Source organism: Anastrepha obliqua, chromosome 4 (genome assembly GCF_027943255.1).
Source record: "Anastrepha obliqua isolate idAnaObli1 chromosome 4, idAnaObli1_1.0, whole genome shotgun sequence".
Taxonomy (NCBI): Eukaryota; Metazoa; Arthropoda; class Insecta; order Diptera; family Tephritidae; genus Anastrepha; species Anastrepha obliqua.
The window spans coordinates 58146753-58170558 of NC_072895.1; the positions used below are offsets into that span (position 1 = coordinate 58146753).

The 23806-nt window shown below is 34.5% G+C and overlaps 1 protein-coding gene across 4 annotated transcripts in view; it reads right to left on the reverse strand.

The window, feature by feature from the left end:
* Window positions 1-23806, reverse strand: part of LOC129243864 (ubiquitin-conjugating enzyme E2 W) — a 69427-nt gene that overhangs the window by 38819 nt on the left and 6802 nt on the right. The window contains exon 1 of one of the 4 annotated variants that reach the window (XM_054881256.1): window positions 14820-14907. The exons of 1 other annotated variant lie outside the window; for it this stretch is intronic. The gene's annotated coding sequence lies outside the window, so the exon portion shown is untranslated. Of the gene's footprint in view, window positions 1-3922; window positions 4079-14819; window positions 14908-23806 lie in introns of those variants that run through there. 2 more of the 4 variants (XM_054881255.1, XM_054881254.1) reach the window with 2 other exon arrangements.

A 23806-nucleotide genomic window follows, 5' to 3' on the forward strand; every position in this document is an offset into this window, starting at 1 on the left:
AAAGTAAAGGTCAAAATCGTTTACAATAACAGCAAATCCCTAACAAAGTGCAGAGAAACTAATGAACAGCTATTACCATGAACTTGCTGGAATAAATCGTTTACGAAAGTACGAGTATGTTTGTGCATACCATATAGTATGTACAGAAGCAGTACATTGATGCCACCTTAAACTTGAACGAAGAGACGAAGGCGCAAGAGAACAAAAGAAGAAGATGAAAAAACGGTAATGGCAGAAAATTAGCGATCGATTTTATGTGCATTTACAAGAAGCGTGCCGTCTGCGTATGCAAACTTGCCAACAATTACATATTGGTATGTAGTACACTGCATATGTAAGTAAGCATATATGTCGTCATGTTACGTACAGCTGCCAGCCATGACACTTGAGCTATTGCACATGCTTGCATATGTACATTCGTAACAAAGTCAAAAGCGATGGATTGACAGACACGAAATATCTACGTCATAAGCGCATGAATGCAGTTCCTGTGTTCTTGGGTATTTTTCTATGGGAAGGTGCATGTGTGTGTATGTAATTATAGAGCAATGCATGCACTGGTTTTGATTGTGTGTTGATTTGCAACGCTTCTTTATGAAATTTCATTTATTATTATGAGTCTCGTTTTGTAAAAAAATACCACGTTCAAGTCATGTTCCAAGCAGCTGATTGTATCCACCTACTTGAAAAAAAATATATATAAATATAAAAACAGAAAAAGAAAGCAAAAAATCACAATACAAAAATGCTGATGCATAAGAAAAATAATTATTGACAAAATAAAGCTGCAGTATTGAGAAATATTAAAAAAACCAATAAAAATGAAAAACGTTTTCTTTTTGTCAGACAAGCGAAGCATTGTTTCCCTGATATATCCATAACAAAATAGTTGCATAGGAAAATTACAAAATTTAACACTTTTTGTTGAAACAAATACAGGCGCAACAAATAAAATGAAAGGCGCAATTATTGAAAAGTTGGAAATATCTCGATTCCGAGTACAAACAACTATGGTGTACAACCTTTAGTCCGGTACGCTTGGCTTCACTCTATAAAAATAAAAAATGTGATTTTTATTAAACAGATAAACAAATATATACAGTTATTTGCCTAACGGAAACTTGTTAGAATGCGCGCGAAAATGCAGTTTTTTTGTTTGGTCATCTACAAGTAGAATACCACTTAAGGGTTTACGCAGGCAAGTTTCCAGGCAATTTGTCTTTCCATTTCCCATACAATCACAATCTGCAACTAACCATCATCTTGCGTATAATTTTTCTTTCAGAACTATAGGCAATTTTTTTAAGCAGAGGTCTTCGCGATCCTGTAAGCATGCCAAATGCTTAGGGATTGCTGTTGGGAGGAAGGCATTAATATTTTTTCCGATAGTCAAGCCGCTATCAAGGCGCTGTCGTCGCCGTATTTCAGCTCTCTTCTTGTCAACTCCTGTAAGGAGGAACTCAAACGTCTCGAACGTGCAGGAAATACTTCTCTTATCTAGGTTCCTGGGCACAGGAATATAGAGGGGAATGAAATTGCCGATGAGCTTACCAGGACAGAACCGGTTTCAGCTGTCCCTATCTCAGACATCGGTGTCCCCATGAGCGTTGTTAAAGGAAAACTGCACAATTTCTTTCTCAATAGGACAGAAACAGGACGCATAAGGTTGTGGAAGTTCCCCACCATTCCATTACCAAACTCATTTAGGTGTTCACTGGTCACTCGGTGATCGGAACTCATGCAGAGAAGCTTGGACTTCCGTACAACCCCTATTGCAGAAACTGTGGGGATCCTGCAAAGAAACAGACTGTTGAGCACTTTCTTTGCAAATGTCTGGCTCTAAATGCTAGGCGCTTGAGATTTCTTAGCGTGCCCTTTGGGGACGGCCTGAGGAAATTCTCTAGCCTAGATCTCTTTTCTCTCCTCCACTACATCAACAGCACTGGATGGCTGTAGATGGTTTCTCTACCCTAATTTTTTTTTTTTTTTAGTGGTCCACACTATGGTATCAAAACGACACATGCTACTAAGTATACCTGTAGTACTCTTGCCAACTACCCCACCTACCTATAGGCAATTTTTTCTTCAATTTTAACAGCTGAGCACAACTGTAGCAAGTAACACTTGAAGCGAAGCGAGATTGTTTCCTTGACAACGGAGTCTTGAAAATTAATACCTATCAAATAACTTACAGTCTACGTGAAAGCTATCAATTCATGTGATTTTTGATAAGTTCGTAGGTGTGAGCAAATTAAGAGACAATATTTAAACATGTAAATGATATGGATTTTCCAATATGTGAGCTTTCGTTATTGCCACAGAGAAAAATCTTTGCTATTTTATAAAGAACTAGTAAATCCGTCCACGCTTCGCTACAGCTCATTTAACTTCGATTAAAATACTTTTCCTCTTACGACGGGTTGGTGAGTGATTAGCACTCGGTAGAGCCCGGGTTCGAAAGCCATTGCGTGCATGAAACACCAAATGATAGGAAAGGCCAATAGCAAACCGTCGAGCAATAGCAAAGCTCCTCATAAACAACCATTTGCCATTCGAAGGTGGCATAAAACTGTAGACACCTCCATTTGTGGAAAAACATCAAGACACACACCACAAATAAAAGGAGGGGCTCCGACATATGTTTAGAATTTGAGCCAAATCAAAACATTAATGGGGTTTTAGAGATATCTCGACAACAGAAATGTGCCTTTAAGACCTTTCCATTCTTCTGACGGATTACTCTTTAAGGCGGAAATTGGTGCCGCTATATATTTCGAAAATTCTTTAATATTCTTTTTGGCTCTTTTTGCCTAAGCAAGAGACCTTGATCGTGGTTAAAAAATCTATATCTTATCGTTATGTACTCAGCCGATTCACTACTGATTCAGCCTTAATATGGTCTCTACACTTTTGCAAACCCTATAATTTTTTCAACAAGCAACGGAGTCCCTGAGGTGAATACTTTTGTGCTGAGGGTCATAGTAGTACCTATAGCAATGATACTATGGAACTCCACTTGGTCGAATCGTTTTTCCAGCTCCAATGTGCAAGTATTGACACACCGCTACAGCTTGATTCATATGTATACTAAAAACAAATACATAATTTAACCATATACTCGATACCAATCTGGACTCGAGTACAAAAAGTGCTCGGTACGCATCGGAACATACTAGGCGTACTAAAACGCTTGGTTGCAAAAATTTGTCACATTCGCCCTGAATATAAATGAATTGATAACTGGCCTCTTTTAGAATATGCTTTTTCCAACACCTAGGACTATCCACACCTACGTCGCCCGCCTTAAAATATGCCATATAAAATCCTCATAGCAATGCAAAAATCTTCTATACAAAATTTCAATAAGAAGAATACAACTTAAAAACTTAATAAATTAAAATACAAGTTTTTTAAATCTCGCCTTATACTACTTTATGTTTTTCCTTTGTTTTCTTTTGTTTTTTTTTTTTTTTTGCTGAAACGTCATAAGTTTTTTTTCACGTTCTTGTTTTCCCTCTCACAATAATAATCGCCTTTAGTGAGATTACAGCTTTGAGGCATAGAGTACGTGCATATATTAGAAAATATGAATTTACAATAACAAAAACTAGAGGAAAAAATACAGCGATATCGCGTCTCGCACCCAAACGATGAGCTAGCAAATAAACCACGAGAAAGCACGCGATACGCGCATGCACACAGAGCAGAAAATAAAAACAAAACCAAAAAACCGCAAATTACATATAAACTACTAATATATGTGCATATATTTGTAAGCGCGTTATGAACATGCAGCCGGCGAAACCGGTCAGCGGTTAAGCAGTTATATTGACTTTTTCATTTTCATTTCTGACTTGCAAAACTCACAATAAAAAAAATCTATTACAAGTTTATTTAAAAATAATAATTTATTTCTACACACATACATATATATATGCGTGCCTATATGTAAGAATGTATATTTTTTCTTTTATAAATATGCACAAAAAATATTTTTTAAATTTTGCACTTGTCGGCGTTGTCGAGATTACAAACTCGCGGCCACAACATTTGCACTACTGCAATGCTTCTTCACACACTCAACACTGCAATTTTGTCAGCATTTTTCAGAGATTTTCAGTGCATTAACCGATGGTCGACGGTCGATGTTCTTTCTCTAACCCATTCGCCAGCCGATTCGCCGTAATTCAGGTGAGAGCGCATTGCTTGAGAGCCAAGTGCAATGGTTTGCAATTTTGTTAGGATTTTGTTTTTATTGACATTTGTATCCAACAATATAATAGGTATGTATGTAGGAGCATGCCATGACAGGAAAGAATCTGTCATGTCATATTGCTTGAATGGCTGGTCCACCGAACTGGTTAGTTGGCATTTAAGTACATAGAAGTACAATAATTGGCTTGAAATTAAGAGCCAAGCATAATCGGGAATTTCTAATGAATCACTCATGTTTGAAGTTGATTTTGTTGGCTTTACTGGTTTTGTTTTTATTATAAAAATGCAATTTACATCAGTTCTTAATTGCTTAAGAAGAATCTAATGAAAAGATGATTTATTAATAACCATTTACATGAATGTATGTGCATATGTGCATTTGTGCATATGTATGTATAGACCAGGAAGTAAGTATTTGGGTATGGTAACATAATGTCGGCGAGAAAAAATTATTTCATGTTTATAAACCAGAATTGATTTGATGATCAGAATTGATATGGAAAACTTTTAAGGTAGTTCTGCTAAATCAAAGTAAGCACACAAACTTAGAAAAATTAATAAGGTAACAGCCGATGCGATTGCCAGGCATGATTCGCAAATTCATAGAACCGAGTTACAAAGTAAAATAGTTGAACATACCACAGCTATAACAAATGCCCTAGAACAAGTGTGATTGCAAACTCTTAAAGACTGGATATGGAGAAAATTCTTAATGTTAGTGTTTTTATGACCAAATACAAAACTTTTGCTTATGAATGATAGGAAATAACCCTAGCTGCAAACTGCGGTCATGGCATAGCAAAATCAGGATCTAGTTCTCTGTAAATTTTATTAAGTTCATTAACTGCTCTAGTAATGAGGGCAAATTAAAAGTAATTATATTTACGAAAAGATGTCAAGGTCGTTAAGGAAAATCTTAGAAAATTGGCTAGCCAAGTAAAGTACGAATGTATTTATACATTTAAGACAGAATATAGTTGCAGTAAAAGACCTTTGCGGTCGTAGGGCCAAACGTATCTATGCAGGACTCACATATTTTTGCATTGAAAAATATTTTCATAAAAACCCTCTGCCTTTCGGGCATGAACACATGTATATATTATATGTGCGCCCGTCTATTATTACTATGATGATTATTATAATACAATTATTATGTTGCAATTATTTTTAATTGTATTTTTATCAAATAAATATTACACTCCACTCGAATTTTGAATATTTGTTTCAACAAAGGTGTTGATATTAATCTTACTTAATTGGGGCCTCCTAAATTCAATTCTGGTGCGGAAAACTAGTGGACAACGAAGCATATACTCGTATGTAATGGCATTTTTAAAAAAAGTTATTATATTGTATGAAAAAAAAAAACGGAAGTGTAGTTGTGCACCCAAAATCATCATTATTACGCTCAGAGGAGTTCCTACAGAAGTCATGGGCAGTGTGCTATTGCATCAATTTTCCAACGATAGTGTAGCAGTTCTCTCTACAGAAGTTGTTAAGGTGTAGAAGAGGCCAAATCGATTAACCACTTCCAAATTACATATTTTAACCAGCAAACCGCTGGCATTTAAGTACAGCTAATGGAGCAAAAGGAAACAATATAAAAGAAGAGAGGGTTATGATAAAAAAATATTCAGAACAGATCATCGCAACTTTGACAGCAAAAATGCGAGGAAAACATAATTGAAAAAATGGGATTTCTTGTGTTATCACTAATTTATACCAACCACTTCAAGAAGTGTCAGTAAGGCAAAGAAAAAAAACTCGATGCACAAAAAATATAAAAAATAAAAAAATACGGAAAATGTAAAAAAATTGGTGAGTAATCAAGTTTTTATTTCAGTTTGTACTAAGGAAGTCCCGAAAATATCGGGACTAGGCGATTAAAATCGTGTTTTTATGCTATTAGTCAAATTTTCATCGCGAAAATCCCCCTGCTTGAGAAAAACTTTATTTGCAACATTTGCTGAGCTTTAAGTGTAAGCAACACCTTTTTCATGAAACAGCTGAGTTTGAATATGGCAGGGAATTGTGTTTTTAGAGTGCGAAAAAATAGCAGCCAAAAATTATAGGCAACCACATCATTTGGCTTTAACTAGCACTTCGCAAGCAACCGGGCTAAGACAAAGTCGTAAGATATGTCAGAAGTTTTGATCAAGGCAATATTTGATAAATGATATGTTGTCTAAGGTCGATACTGTTAATGGTAATCGACCAACATTTTGAGCGCTTTTGTAACAATCCACAGTTTCCAAGATTGTTGCACGAATTTTGTTAACTTCGCAAATCGTTGTGTTTATATCCTCAGTTATAATTTAAACAGCAAGTTATAGACGCATATATAGACTTTACCATAAGTAAGATAAACTTTATTTGACGTTTTTCGCACTGATTTGAAAATGAAGTCGCATCTTAACAAACGTAAAAGACGAGCATCCATCCTACCCCTCACCACAAATCGCTCAAAATTTTATGAATTCCTTTGCTTTAAAAGCCTCCCGCCTGAAAATATGTATTGAAAATTTTTTAAGGGGGTGGTAGGGTTTAGCGCTAAAAAAAAACACTTTTTTTTGAATTTTTTACAGAAATATGGCTTAAGATACTTAATAAAATCAGTTGCATGTTATTGTACATCTTTTCAATTAGTTTTTAAAAAATATTAATAATAAAATATTGACAAATAAGCCCATGGCAGAGTGTTTTGGAGATATGTTTTTCGAGAGGTGCTCTGCGGTGCCAATCGGCATTCGTCGTAGAATCATCTGAAACTAAAAAAGTCGAATTTTTCAGTTAAAGTTTGACGTAATTTTAACACGGATTTTATTTATAGCCGAAAGAATTTGAATTCCAGATGTCAGATGAGGAACTCTGTATTATTTTGGTGAACATACATAATAGATTATAGACGACTTCAATTCGCAACTTTTATGCTCGCTATATCTGGGCTCTGCTCACTTGACGAAGAATTTGCATATGAAAGCAACGACAAAGCAACATCGAGTAAGATTGGCCGCTAGCGAGAATGGTTATACTTCATAAAACTGGTATTACTCATTTTCATTGCCGACAACTCTTTTTTAAGAGAATTTCATTAGACCGCGTTCATACAGGGAGATTGCGAATTCTTTTTTGATGGTCCTCGCCGTGTTCACACACCTTGCAATTGTTAGTTTTTAGTCTCGAGTCAACAGTATTGAGAAGAACGAAAACACAAAAGCTGTTGACAGAGCACGAGTTGAAGCAACAAATATTTCCCTATATTAACGCGGTCTTATTAATAGTAATTAAGTGCTTTCAAACAAATGTAATTTTTGTCAGCTCCTTTCTAGTGCTACCAACGTACGTTTATTGATACCAGTTGCTTCATCTATTCGCCACTTGTTAACGCTTCGAATAGGTCTTATATTAAATTCCATTAAAAAATAATTTCATAAACCAAAAATGTTTTCACAAAGAAAAGGTGAACACACCTTCTTGACAAACTCTAAATTTAATCGAAATAGCTCGCTAACACGTGCAGCCGCGCTCATTTTGCCAACCAATATATTATTACGTTATCAGCCAACAGCTAACAGCTGGGTAAAAACACAAAATGTAGATATGTATTCGTAAATAAAGTATAAAAGTAGACAATCCAAATTTTTCAATCCAACGCTAGCCAAGTTGCATTTGCGCTCATTTCGCTTTAGTTAGCAGACTAAGCCAGCAAAAACAGCTGTCAGTGGCGTAAGTGTATTTACTTGGCTTGAGTTGTTGCCTCTTTTATTATTCATACAAAACGGGTCGTTTCACCTGTACCCGTTTAGTTTGTTTACAAAAATGGTTCAATGTTCACTTTTAGCGGCACTGCTTCACATATGAGTTAACGTTTTTTTAATAGGAAATTTAATGAACAAAAAATATGTAGAACAAAGTAATTTCGTTTTTTTTTCATAACACATTCATAAAAAGATGTCGATCGGAGATTTAAAAAGTAATTGCACAATTAGTAGAATGAGGTCAAAAAAAGAAGTCAACTTTAAAATCACGCGAATGAATAGCATGTCAGCGAAAGCACTTCGTGCTCTGATTTTATGTCAAAGTAGAGCCACATAATGGTGCATATAATTTTAAGCACCAAAAATTCATTTAATTGAGGAATAGTAACTGGGTTGAGAAACGTAAATTATACATACATATCTAGTTGTTGTTCAAGTTGTTTTCGAACTATTCTGTTCAGGTATTACGACCCATGACAGTCGGTTCTACGTTACCGGAATAACCCGGAAACAAAGTTTTAATAAAAAAAATCGGAAATCAGCAAATCTAGACTGCTGAAATCGACAACTGTAGTAAGATTGGTTAGAATTGGCGAAATTTATGCGAGAATAATCATATTTGAAATTGGATAGAATGGAAACAATTTTACCTATAAATATTGTGGCGAAGGAGAAAGGAAATTCAAGCCTTTAATCTGCGAAAGTTGCTACTTCAGTTTAGAGATACAAAATAAGTATTTATAATCAGGGACCGTGGTTGTTATGCTTTTTATTAAAAGAGTAATATTTTTTCCACCGATATTTTTCAGACAAAAAAACAAAGTTTAAATTTGACTTTCATTTTTTTGGTGACATATTACAATTATATATATATAATATTATAATATAAATTTGGCGCTTACACCCTTTTTTGAGTATTTAGCCGAGCTCCTCCCCCTATTTGCGGAGTGCGTTTTGATGTTTTTTCAGAAAGGGACCTACACCTGCTTGGTTTTTTATAAGAAGCTTTTTCATGGCAAAAATAAACTCAGAGGCTTATTATAGCCTTCCGAGGAGCGACCGCTATTAGCAAACACTTTTCTATCAATTGGTGGTTCGTGTCCTGTGCGCGTCAGAATGGTAGTCACGCATTAATCCCTTCGACTATGGCGCCCGCCTGGAAATATGTAAGTTAAAATCTGGACCATCACTTTTTCGAATTATTGCTTTTAAAAAGTGAAAGACTTAATGTTTAGATTAAAAAAATTAAATGTTTGTCTGGGACACAGTACATATTTTAATTTAATTTTTGTTTTCAATTTTTTCCAGCAAAGGGTGTATCAAATGTGATTCATAGTACCACAAAAGTTATACTATATATAAAACTATTGGTATAAAATCAAACCTGGTACAAAATTTAAGAGGAACCGGTGGTCTATATAGAGCTCGAATTTCACAATTTTTTTTTTGCCATTAAAAATACGAGATTTCAACTTTTCGTACTTATTACTACATCTATTGAGCATACAAAAATTTTTTTTATTTTAAAAACATTTTATAAACAAATATTTATTATTATAAAAATGCCGCTGAAGATGACACTCTCGAAAAATCGAACCCGGAGGGCGTAGGTGATTTCGAGACTTCTTCTCAACTGAAACACAAAATTCAAGAAGATTCTTAATCAGAAAAAGTGAAATTATGGTCGGAACTAGAACAAATTGAAAACATCAAAAATTGACCAAATAGCGCGCTTTTGACAAAAAAGTTCGTAAAATCAGTTCTTTTTTCACTACTTTTTTAGTGTAAAAAATAGGAAATTATTTAAATAAAGTTATGATTCTAGTTCCGACGATAGCCATAGCCATATTGTTAACAGCATATTCAAGTTTCAGACGATTCGGTTGAATAGTTTTTTTTTTTTTTAACACCAGGGTGAAAAAAGTCGTTTCGAGTTTAAAGTTTGAGGTACAGGAGCGCGCGGACCGCTCTCTACCTAGTTAATGGGCTGTAGAAGCTATAATATTGGGAATTTCCGCATGAAAATTTCACAGTATATTTTTAAGATCCTATACTTTAGAAAAAACAAACGGTTTTTGATTTTCTACACCACCGGGTCCCCCGAAAACAATTTAAATTTTTTTGTTAGATTTTTTAGAAAAATTCTGAGTCTGCAGCCTTACAGCGCAAGTTTGAAGTGGCCTGAAATTTTCGTTGATTTTTGACTGGGGATTTAGTTTTTTTTTCTAAGTCCCAGAGTATTTCCTCCATATTACAAATATTCGATACCATCAGCAAAAAAATTAAATTAAATTAATTTAAAAATCAAAAGGAATTTTGAGCGACTTCCAACTTAAACTTTGTTATACTAAACTTCAATGGGCTATAAAGCTGCATACCTTGAAGTTGTATAAAAATTCTAAATAAAACGTTACAAATTTTGATTAAATATTTTTTTTTTTTTAATTTGTTAAATTTTTGTGAATTTTTGTACCAAGTTTGTTTGTTTTGCTTCGAAATATATGCTTTTTGTTGTAGAATGAAATTATATACAATATGAAATCAAAATCAGATTTTTTACATCGTCAGTATTTTTATTTAATAAACACACCTCGTATATTCTACAGGTATACAGAAGTCGTCGAGAGTTTTACTATACCACTTCATGCATACTAAGTTTCAATCACATTTCATCAATTTGTTCCAAGTTACCAAAAGAATTTTTGTAGCTTCTGAACGTTTTTTAGATTTGAAATAAAGTTATTTAGTAGAGCCCAAATGCTTACTTGCTGGCTTGGCATGTCGAGCACGCGAACACATATTTGTATTCGTGCAAAATACAAATTTATACAAAATAGGCAATCTTTCCCATTTTTTTGTGTATACGTCTCAAACGGTTTGCAAAAAGATAAATAAAAACATTTTGAAATAAATTCAACAAAAAAATTACGCAAAACGCGTCTAATGTTGCGGTGATTTATACACTGGCATACATTTAAAAATGCAAAAATAAAATAAAAATACAATATTTACGTTTAATATACATAAATTAACCATAAACCTGGAGAGCAGTTCGAACAAGAAGTGCCTGTTTAGATCAAATTTATTTACATACATATGCATACATACATACATACAGTGGCGAGCATAACTGAGTGAGTGATGATTGTGAATGATTCCGAATGCCTTTCAAATTAAAATTTGTTTCTTAATATTGTTCATGGCTTAACTAAAATCATATATGTATGTATGAATGTAAATCAAACTTTCAAACTTTATACAAAATTAAGAAAAATTAAAACAAAAATCAAATTTTTAATCTCAATTTTTAGAAAAATTGCGTGTGCAAGCCATAAGCAACTAAAAAAAGCGTTACTTGTGAATACATTTGGTGCAGTTTTTTCTATAACAAGGGCAGCTTATAAAAACTGGAGTTGATTCCTTTTAAATTTAATTTAATTTTTTTGTTTTTTGCAGCCGGCCTTAAATAAGAAATTCACATTTGATAAGGAATAAATTTCACAACGCCGGCAGAAAATAAAATTATTAAAACGTAACGCAATTTTTAGCGCCTTAAAAAAATGTTTGTAAAAATTTAAATTAAAAAGTTTGAATTTTAGATGAAAATTTGTTGAGTGTTTCTAAATTATAGGGTTTGAAAGTTTGAAGTTTGCATATATCGCTTTGGTTAGAGCATGGACAATAAAAAAAAAATAGTAACAATAAAAATTAACTCGAAACACATTGTAAATATCAAACAACAAATCATCATGCACCCAGTTATGCTCGCCACTGTATATGCGTGTACATATCTATGTAAGTATGTACGCAGTTAATAAAACTGCCTTGTTTTTTTTTTTTTTTGAATATAAATTTATTGCTCTCATACGTTTTTGTTAATTATTTTGGCGCGTGGCCAAAGTCCGAACAAATATGTATGTATGGCTGTACGAATGTATGAATGTATGCATGTACGCATGGGTGTACGATTAACAACAAGCAAAAGTAATGCCGGTGCGGCTAATTTATATAATATATGATATAAATAATAACGAACTAAATAATATAAATATTTAAGAGTATATACATATATACATACATACATGTACGTATATGTGCCATATATTAGCAATAATTTGAAATAAATACTTTTTATTTTTAAATTCATGGGAATTTAAGCAACTAGCAACAATGCCAGTGATGAGTAACAGGTAAAAAGTTTAGACGGATTCAAATGAGCCATATTGGCTGGCGCATTGGAAGCAGCAAACCATATTTTATAGACAATATATTATGATATTCTAGAAATTTGATTTTGCGTTGATTTCTTATGATTCATATGAAAATTATTTTTTCTCGATTTCATGACTTCTGTAAAATTCGTAATTATAAAACCGAAGCCATACAGAAATGAACTTACATACCGAGATACCTATATATATCTAACATATATAATTGGCGCTTTCACCCTTTATTTGGTGTTTGGCCGAGCTCCTCCTCCAATTTGTGGCGCGCGTCTTGATGTTTTTCCACAAATGGAGAGCCCTACAATTTTATGCCGCCCCCGAACAGCAGATGGTTTTTTATGAGAAGTTTTTTTATGGCATGCAGAGATAGTCTCGTATAAATAGAATTCCGAAGTAGACGAAAGGCCTACGTGAGTGATTGCACAAACGAATAGGTCGGACATAAACAGCTTAAAGACTGCGCTTGAAAAAATTCAAAAAGGTTCAAAAATCATCCAAACTAACACAAACACGTGTTGAGATACTTTATTACTTTATTATATCGAATATATTATAGTATTTCTATTGCTGATGATTCTATAGGGCCTGCCATTTTCCTGACGGAAGTTTAAGAAAACTTTGGGGGGGAGCCCACCTATTTTGGGCTGGGTTATTTGAGGTGTGAATATTAAATAACAACGCAGATGCGGCTATAGAAGCAGTACGCATGTGCGGCAGGCAAATTGTATAGCATGAAGCATTCCCTTTTGAATCTTATATCTCCTGCTTTTTTAAAAAACAAAAGAACATACACAGACTTTTGTCGGGTAGGAGATTTGATTCTTATTACCGCGGCAAACATTAGTTTGGGGATAAAGAAATACATTATTTTCAATTTCAATCAAACAATTTAAAGTTTATGCTTCTTGTCAAGGTGACATTTCGCCCTAAAAAAATATTTTGCTATTCTTGTTTGTTCCATTCAGTTGTGAGTTACAGGATGTTAACAATGGCAGTCATGGCAAATCAGTACTTTTTACAGTTTTTCTTTGATAAAGGAGGCGAAAATGCAAGCCAAGTCGCGGAAATTGTGAACGGTGTTTATGGTGCCGATACTGTAACAGCTAATTACGTGCAATTTTGGTTTCGTCGATTCCGTTTATGCATTTTTGGTGTTAAAGAAAATGACGATAAAATCACAGAAATAATCGAAGTTGACCGGCATGTTAGCAGTCTTAGCATCGCCCCGGAGCTAAAGATCGACCATAAAACAGTTTTCAACCATTTGCGCAAAGCTGCATTCAAAAAGAAGCTCGATGTTTGGGTGCCACATCACTTAACACCAAAAACATAATAAAGCGAATTTTCATCTGCTGAATGAAATCGACTCATTTGTTAAACAGATGGTGACTGGGGATGAAAAATGGGTCACATACGACAATATTGTACGAAAATTACGGTGGTCAAAGCGTGATGAAGCAGTTCAAACGATGACCAAACCAGGACTATCGGCCAGAAAGGTTCTACTGCCTATTTTTGGGACTTGGAAGGAATCATTTATTACGAGTAAACTCAGTATGGCCAAACACTAAATTCAGAGCTCTACTGCCAACAACTGGACTGTTTGAAGCTAGAGATACACTAAGAACGGCCAGAATTGGCTAACAGAAGAGGTTTTGTGTTGCATGAACCTTTTTCTCTAATTGCAAAACTTCCCGAGTGATTAGAAATTGGTATCAAGAGGAGATTGTGAAAATCGATTAGTATCGATTACTAGAGTTTATCGCCAATAAAGACCAAGCCTTCAATAAGAGAGGCAATATGAAGCTACCTTTAAAATGGCAACAGATTATATATACAAAAAACGCTGCATATTTGACCCAAATCGGACAATCCGAAACGTCTTAAATAAAGTTTTGAATTTTGCATAATGGAGATTTCATAAAAAATTAACTACTATTATTGTATATTTATTTCAAAGTATGCTATACAGAAAGGTTTAGTCTAATGATTTTTGAAAACACAGTTCCTATGTTAAATTATTATCATTCTTTACCGCAGCTGCTGGGAAGAGAAATCAGAATCGATGCTTTTTTGAATGTGGCGATTTAACCAGCCTTTGCAATAGAGTTTTATAAAGACAAAATAGAAAGTACCTTATGTGGTAAAACAGAAACAACTTCTATAACAAATGATGTACAACAGAAGCGTAAAGCAAAAAACACCTGGTTGCGAAATTTGCATAAAATGCGACACAATTTAAAAGAGCGCTTGGCATTTCCGTGCGCGAGATGAATAAAATTATGTAGAACATAATAAAAACAATGTGAAAAGTAAGTTACTCGCTACGAAGCTCAGTAGTAGTATAAAAAAATATAAATAGATAGCGTATATATATATATACATATATATGTGTTTAATAAAAATAAGTGTAACTATCTGCTTTTTATCAAAAAAAAAAACAATTTAAGAAATTGAAATCACTTTTCCACTAATCCACCAATAAACTGTATTAAAACACTTGAAAACACACATTTTTTTCCTACTTTACATTCGTTGCTCAGCCTTCAGTGTTTGCGACTTAATTTACAGCAAATTTAATTTAAATAAAAATTAAAATTCATCACTAATTTATTTTTACCTTTCTCAAAGCGCTAATTTTTTTCAATCTTAATCTTTTTTTTTAAGAATTCTTTCATTGTTAGAAAAACAATACTTAAAAACTAAATTAGCACTTTAACACCAAAAATATTTTCTGAAACTTTTAAATTCATATTATTGTGTTTGAATAACTTCTTTTAATTTTTTAGTTTTTATTATTATTGCAATATATTTCGTTTTGTATGTAGTGGAGCAAATAATCTTCAGTAAACTTTGCGAATTCACGTGCCAAACACAACTGATGCCAATAGTGTAAACTAGTCAACCGCCACAGCTTGCCTCAACAACGTGTTCATTCAGCTACATGCCAATACAATTACGACAAAAACGCTAGCAACAACCGGCAGTGACGGGTAAGAAACAATATCAAACATTAGCAAGCGGCATCGCGGCACAGTGGGGTAAGACTGTAGAGTAAGTAGGGCAATTACAAACAAACTTTAATGAAATTAGGCTAAAAAAAAAATAAAAATACAAATTATTGTAAGATGATGGCAAGAGTACCCCAGGTACGCTACAAGTAGCACTTACGTGCCGTTTTGATACAAATTATTGTATTGAGTCATAAAATAAATAAATTTAATTAAACAGAATTAATTGCATATCAAAACAATAGAAAAATAAAGCAAAATAGAATAAACAAAAGTAAATGAAACATCAAAAGCAAAAACACAAAGAATATATATTAAATAAAAAATAGAAAATATAATCAAGACGTACATAGATACGAATAAAAAAGGAAAATAAATAAAAAAAAATTACAAAAATAAAATAGAAGAAAATAAATATATAAAACAAAGTCTTAACGAAATAAAATGCCATAAATTTAATAAATTAAATTAAACTGAACTAAATTATTAAAAACAAAAACGAAATAGAAAGATAAGTAAAAATAGAAGAACAAATAAAATCATAAAATAAAATATTAATCATAACATGCCGAGTGAATTAAAAAAGTAATGTACAATAAAAATTTTACTAAAAACAAAATGTAATAAAAAATAATATAAAATAAATAATACAAAATAAGACTATTTATAATTGAATAAATTATAACCAAACTAAAAGTTTTCTAAATTGGAATTAGGCCGTGATGTCAAGAGTGAGAAAGGCATTTAATAAACGTTTTCAAAGATCTTAGCAGCAGTAGACGTATTTCCAATGAGCTCTTCAGGAAGGAGAATATTTTTAATCCCATGTCGATGGGTCGTTCGTGGCCGGCCAATTCGTTGAGAAATATTTTTTTTTAAACTACTGCTAAAATATTATTAAAATGATAAAATATTATTAAAATAAAAAAAACTTAGAAGATACCTTATGAATTTTTTCCAATTTTCTGTTGGCATTATATAGTAGAAATTAGTGCCGAACGCGAACGACCTGGGATTAAGGTTAAAACTGGCGACATTTTATTATTTACATTTTTATCAGAGTGACGTGCGCGAACGATCAACCTATGGAGATTAAAAAAAAATAACTACACACCGAAATTTCGAGTCAATGAATGCAACTCTAAGAGCACTTAGAGGAATTAGGAATCTTTCTCTCAGTCCAAATTGTGGTTAATTTAGTGTTAAGGTTTTGGTTTACACTCTTGCAAGATCAAATTAACTCAAGAAGTGAGGAGCCAAACAGCATTAGAAGACCGAAAAGGGCGATATCGAAATGATCCATATTTCAGTCGGCATACGTAGAAGAGTGGTCCAAGCTTGACATCAAGGAATTGAATGCTGCAATTGGTGATATGAACGGTGTGGAATTAAATTTAAAACCTAGAATAAATTTTAGCTCGATATCTCAATTACTCTGTATTTTATTTAAGGGCGGAAGTCCATGTAAAATTTTCAAAAAATCGATTTTTTTCGATATTTCGAAAGTATAGTATCTTAAGAATATACCGTGAAATTTCCATGCGGAAAGTCCCAATATTATAGCTTCTATAGCCCATTAACTATGTAGAGAGCGGTTAAAAATGTCAATAAAATAAAATTCTGACTTTTTGTCAAAGGCTTATTTTATAATTAATTTTATAGTTTTTTTTTCAATTTTATAGGTTCCTCCTTTCCGTTAATATGTTATAAAAAAACCAATTTCATTTTTTTGTTTCAGATTGATAAATTAAGCGTAATAAATAGAGCAGTTTGAGACCTCGCTCCGTAGGCAGCCGACAAGAAATGTTTCTAAGCCGCCATTTTGGAAAAAAATGAAAAAAAAAATGTTTGTACTCTCGAAAGGTTAAATAAAGTTGTGTTAAAGCTTCAAAATAGTAAAATAATTTTACCACCTTTAAAATTATGTTTAAAAAATAACCGATTTTGAGGCTTCTACATGGACTTCCCCCCTTAAATACGAAATTGTTATGACTCTATTGAAGTATGTGGAATGCGCTCAAGGAAAAAAAGAAAAAAATTGTGTATATTTTTTTGATAGATGGTCATGACAAACTGGCATATGAGTTTGACACAAAAACTATTGCCTTCATCGTAGTATCGTATCAGTCAAAAGCTAAAGTGCGCCTATCTATTTTTTTTTTCTAGCTGCATAAGAACTATCGATAACTGTGGTTTAACGCTTCCAAATTATGGAAATTTACTTCGAAAAAAAAAGTCTATTCGCGCAGTTTATAGAGGGCAGCATCATCGGTTCTTATTTCTTTCGAAATGAGAAAACACGAAGCCTCTGCCGAAGTGGGGGATAGCGAGCGCTATCGAGACATGCTGAGTGAATTTTTGTCCCCAAAATTAATCAGCTAAACATCGACGACATTTGATCTCAACAAGATGACGCAATTTGTCATACAGCGCGTTTAACAATCGGTTTATTGCAATATTCAAGCCACCACTGACGCCATACGGCCAGATTTATTGGTAAAAAAAGTAAAAAAATGGGACTGATCGAATAGAACATGTAACTCGTTACGGTTACGGCTTTTCTGTTACGGTTTATATGTACAGAGGATACTATCCTTCCAAATAAGAATTTTAATAAACATGTTGCAATTAGTAAAATGATGAGTCCCATACATTTTAATCGGTAAGTGCGTCAGGTATGTTTTTCTCGTCTCACAAATAGTTTGTTGCACTGTAAAATTACAGCGTGAGAGAAAAATACAACCAACTGGTTACTAAGTTGTATAACCGGCTAGTTAACTGGCTAAGAGAACACTTTGACAGCGTGCTGACCAGCCGTCTAGCCGGTCACGGACGTGTAGGCCAAATGTGGAAAGAATAATTAAAAAAAAAAAATTGTTATAAGCTCCAACACAAGCTGACTGGGCGCTGTCACGAAGCCACAAAGTTCAGCTAAGTCAGCTGAGTCATCAGAGAGCGGCGAAACAAACGAACAAATTTCTATGGCGATAAATGATCCACGGTCCATAAATAATTAATCGGTTTTGCGAAGTAGTGAGCATTATTTTGATTTGGCTTGTGGAACAACGTGGCGTATGGTTGATGCCACTAACGAGCATTCTACATTTATGTACGTTTGCATTGGCAGGTTTTGCTTTTAGGTCAATAAAACGTGATTTTTCATAGAAAAATTTTAATTTAACATATTTTTTTAGATGACTTCTTAAGGTACAGTTATGATTGCCAGCTTAAATATTGCATTTCGTCCTTGATGCTTGAAGTTTTGGTATGCGAAAAGGTGGTTAGTGTCGGCGGGGTGCCTTCACATGCCGAACATAAGTTTAGTATGTCGGGGTCAATTCTGGATAGGTTTAGAGTTTAACTTGTACAGTATTCAGAACGTAATTGTGCCAAGGTTACGCGGGACTCTCGGGGAACTTGGAGCACTTCGTCTGCAATAGGGGAAAGTGCTCAGTCGGGAAAAGCCGTTCTGTTAGAATACCACAAATATGTTGTACATTATTGCATTCTATATAAAAGTTGGTTTGTATACGGAAAACAGCCTAATTCAATTTAGCAACAATATGGCGCGTAAAACCAACTGAAGGCTCCCCCGATTGGGTACTTTGTAACATAGTCTATTTGCATTGCATTGTCATTTCATTCACTCGTTGTGATATAACGAAAATCGGAAGCGTTGTAGCTTGCAATGAAAAATATCAACAACAACCAAAATCTTTTGTTTTTCGGTTAGAGAATATTTTTCTTGTGAATCAAGGCACATCTACTGGATTTAAAATTAATACCTGCCTTGCCACTCTATTCAGCAGCAGTGCTGATGAATGGTTTGTCAACTGTCCACATTTCCGTGTGTGGCTTAATGCTGTAATGTTGCGCAAGTTTGCTACCTGGTAGAAATTTAATAGTACCCACGTATTCCCTCCCTGTATTGTGAGGGCGCTATTTTCGCAACGCACTCGGAAAAGCTTGCGAATAGAAAATGCATACACTCGTATGTACATACATATATACGTAACGTAAATGAGAAATGTAAACAAAAATTGCATGCGGCACGCCAACGGAGGAGCAGCCAATTTACTTGTCCCAGAAATGTTGCATAAACAAGTTTTTTTAATTTTTTGCTTTTTATATACATGTATGTATGTATGCATGTGGACGTATACAGTACGAAGTCAATAATCTAAATCTTTGATATATATACTTATATATTTATAGGGCTCCAATTCGGTGATATTGGAACCCTATAAATATATAGTTCTATAATCTTGAGAGCACTGTTGAAAAAATCTCTAGTAAAAACAAGTGCAGCAGAATCTCGCTAGGGCAAAACTAACCTCCAAGAACCCTCTTTTTTTATTTTGGAGTAGGCCACATTCCAAAATTCTGTTCTTATCGCATTTCTACTTGTGATATTACCTAAAGTAAATTTTAGAAAATTTTATTCGTTAGTACCTGAAACATTTCAGTCTTGCAAATTTTAAAATTAAAGTTATATTGACCTGACTTTGCTCATTTTCAATTACGCCTTACATTGAGCCAATGTTAGTCTAAGTACCAAGTTGCGTTCAAATACTTAAATTTTCACTCAATTGGCTACAAACAACCGTTATGAAAATAAAAAATATAACACCCAAAATAAATGCAATTCCTTCGATTGCTATTAGTTGCGGTTATCGAGTTCGTCTGGTATATGTAGAATGTACGATATATGTGACTACATGTATGTATATGTATATATATACATGTGTATGTATAACTATTTTGTATGAGCGTCTGACAAATTTACTTTTACAAACTTTTCTATATGCACACCGAATGAAATATGTAAGTAAACCAAGTTAATGTGGGTGTATTTTGAAAGACCAGGAAATTTCATTTAAGAAAATTGAGCTTTGTCTAATATAAAATTGCAGATATGTGTTTTTTCTTCTTTATTTACTTTTTTTTTTTTTTGATATAAAATAAAACATGTTTGCTTTAATATTACAGTACAAATAGTACATGTTTACTGTTTATCCATTTGGTGGTGAATATCTAAGTACAACTATGTGCACAATAATAGCAGCGCGATATGTTATACAGTTTTCACTATTTATGTATTTTTTATTAATTTCTTCTATTATATATTTCACTATTTATTTTATTTATATATTTTTATTTGATTTTAGATTGTTTAATTTTTTGTATTCATTGTTTTTTTAAACAACGAATATATAAAATAAAAACCATATAACTCAAAGTTTCAAACCTTTCAAAAAATTTAAAAAAATGCTATAATTTTTCATCAAAATTTCAAACATTTCGTCAGAATTTTTAGAAAAATTCTGGTTATGTAGTTATTGTAACCACTACATACTCGTCAGACCCATTCTTCTATATGGAAATGTTGTCTGGTGGTGTGCTATGCAGAAAAAAATCTATTCTAATTTATTGGCGGCCACCGTAGACGAATGGGTTGGTACGTGACTACCATTCGGAATTCACAGAGAGGACGTAGGTTCGAATCTCAGTGAAACACCAAAATTAAGAAAAACATTTTTCTAATAGCAGTCGCCCCTCGGCAGGCAATGGCAAACCTCCGAGTGTTTTTCTGCCATAAAAAAGCTCCTCATAAAAATATTTGCCGTTCGGAGTCGGCTTGAGGTAGGTAGGTAGGTCCCTCCATTTGTGGAACAACATCAAGACGCACACCACAAATAGGAGGAGAAGCTCGGCCAAACACGAAAAAAAAGGTGTGCGCGCCAATTATATATTTATAATTTATTGAATAAGGTGCAGAGATCAGCGGAATTAGCAATATGTGTCGTCATGAAAACCACGCCATCCATGGCTTTGGATATCATATTACATCTGCCACCCTAGATCTCTTCTGCAAATACTCAGCGGCCTGGCTCCGCTTTAAGGCTCAAAGCGAGCTCACAATGGAGGACTGTCACACATGGAAATTCAACCATATTAGACTCCTACACGGATATACCTAGTGTCTGTGATTATCACCCTCCCATGCTTTGCTTCGAACGGAATTTCCTAATGAAAAGCCCTTCTCGACTGGAATGGCTTGAAGAAGATCCAACACCCAACACACCCGTTAAGATCTACACGGACGGATCTAAAATGGACATCGGTGTAGGATCAGGGTTATTTTGCGAAGAGCTTTCTATTAGTGAATCCTTTAAACTACCGAATCACTGTAGTGTTTTTCAAGCGGAAATAATAGCTATTCATGAAGCCTTAAAATGGCTAAAGATAAACGAAAAATCATCAACTGATATATGCATTCTATCAGACAGCCAAGCTGCCCTACGAGCCCTGGATGCATTCCAAATAACATCAAGGAGTGTCTTACGTTGTCGCCAATCCCTAAATTACATGGTCAAGCAATATCGTATAATCTTATGCTGGGTTCCAGGCCACAAGGATATACTAGGGAACTGTAGGGCAGACCAACTTGCAAGAGAAGGTACCGGTATGCCCGACATAAGCAATTTTATGGAGATGTCTCTCGCAATTTGTAAGGTTCTCATTAAGGACGCACTAATCAGTTTTACAAATCAAAGATGGATTAGCGTTAACACCTGTGAAATTGCTAAGGAAACATGACCAAGGCTAAATTTACGTCTGTCCAAGAGTATTATAAAACTGAGTAGACTTCAAATCAGGACTTTAGTAGGGGCCTCACAGGACATTGTCTCATAGGAAATCAAGCAAGGAGATTAGGCGTTTACACGCATGATTTCTGTCGTAGCTGCAGAAATGAGGAGGAGTTGGAAACAATTCAACACCTTTTTTGCACATGCCCAACTCTAAACGGATGAGAACGTCGACAAAGTCAAGGAAATGGTGCGGGAAAGCCATCATTTAAGTTAGAGGAAGGTAGCCCGTGACCTTAGCGTGTCTCACGAATAAATTCGCAACATTTTACACCATCAATTGGGCATGAGACGCGTGGCTTCTCGACTCGTTCCAAGAGAGTTGAATTTCTTTCAAAAAAGTCATCGGAAGAAGGTGGCTGAAGACATGTTTAAGCAAGTGAATTCGGACCCAACGTTTATCCAGCGCATCATAACAGGTGATGAGACGTGGGTATATGAGTTCGACATAGAAACCAGTCAACGGGCGGCTGATTGGCATTATCCACATGAGCCGAAATCCAAAAAATCACTTCGAAGTTCGTCAAAAGTGAAAGTCATGCTACTCGGTTTCTTTGTGCACTCATGTGTACGGCAAATAAAGAATATTATTTGGAAATTATGCGACATTTAAGAGAGAATGTGCGTAGGAAACGACCCGATTTGTGGAAAGAAATCACGTGGATCTTGCACAATTATAACGCACCGTCTCACAAAGCTCATATTGTTAACACTTTTTTGGCCAAAAACTCGACAAATATCATTGACTGCGACCTTTTCCTTTTCCCAAAACTTAAATTTCCACTCCGCGGACACCGCTTTGAGTCGATAGAGACCATTAAGGAGAATTCGCTGAAGGAGATGAAGAAGATCTCTTCAAACGCGTTTAAAATGTACTTTCATGACTGGACTAATCGTTGCCATATGTGTATTGCTTCGAATGGAGCCTATTAGAAGGTGACACAATTAATTTTGATGATTAAGCAATTATTTTCCGTTTTATTGAACAATTCCCGGTACTTTTTTAACAGAATGTAAATAGTCAAAACTTTGCAATATGTCGGAATGTTATTATTATGAAAACAGGTGTAAATTATGAGAAATATAAATTTATGACAAACAAAAAATCACATTCTTCCCTGCATCGTGTTGGACTAAAAGATAAAATCAAATGGTATGACAATCTGTGGGAGCGGCAGCCGTAGCCGAATATGTTGGTGCGTTACTATCATTCGGAATTCGAAGTACGTTGATTCGAATCTCCGTGAAACAGTAAAATGAAGAAAGCGTTTTTTCTAATAGCGGTCGCCTCTCGACATGCAATGGCGGACCTCCGCCATGAAAAAGGTCCTCATAAAAAATATCTGCCGTTCGAAGTCGGGTTAAAACTGTAGGCCCCTTGAAGAAAATTAGACTACAGATGCAAAGATCTTCATCGGTGGCACGCGATCAACGGCCATGAAAATAATATTTTCATAGATGAGAAAATGTTCACTGTTTGAAAAAATTTTTAATAAGCAAATTGACAAAATCTTTGGTAAGACTTCTAAACACGAAAAAAATGTTGCTACAAGGGTTCAGCGTGGCCACCATCCAGCCTCCGTAATGGTTTGGCCTGGAGTGTGTTGTAAAGGCGTTACATCTCTTCATTTCTGCGAAAAAGGGATTAAAACCGGGGCAGAAGTGTACCAGCAGAATGTCTTAGAAGGCGTGATGAAGTAGCTGCGCAGTACTCTCTCCAATGAAGAGCGTTGGATCTTGCAGCAAGATTCCGCTCCAGCCCATAAGGCAAAAATCAACCAGCAATGGCTAAAAACCATATTCCTGGGTTCATAGCCGCAAAAGATCGGGCGTCTGGAAGTACAGATATGAATCCATTGGACTACAGTTTGTGGTCAGAATTGGAGAACATGGTCTCAAACAATCTTTAGTTAAAGCAGCGACGTTAATATCCATGGAAACCGTGC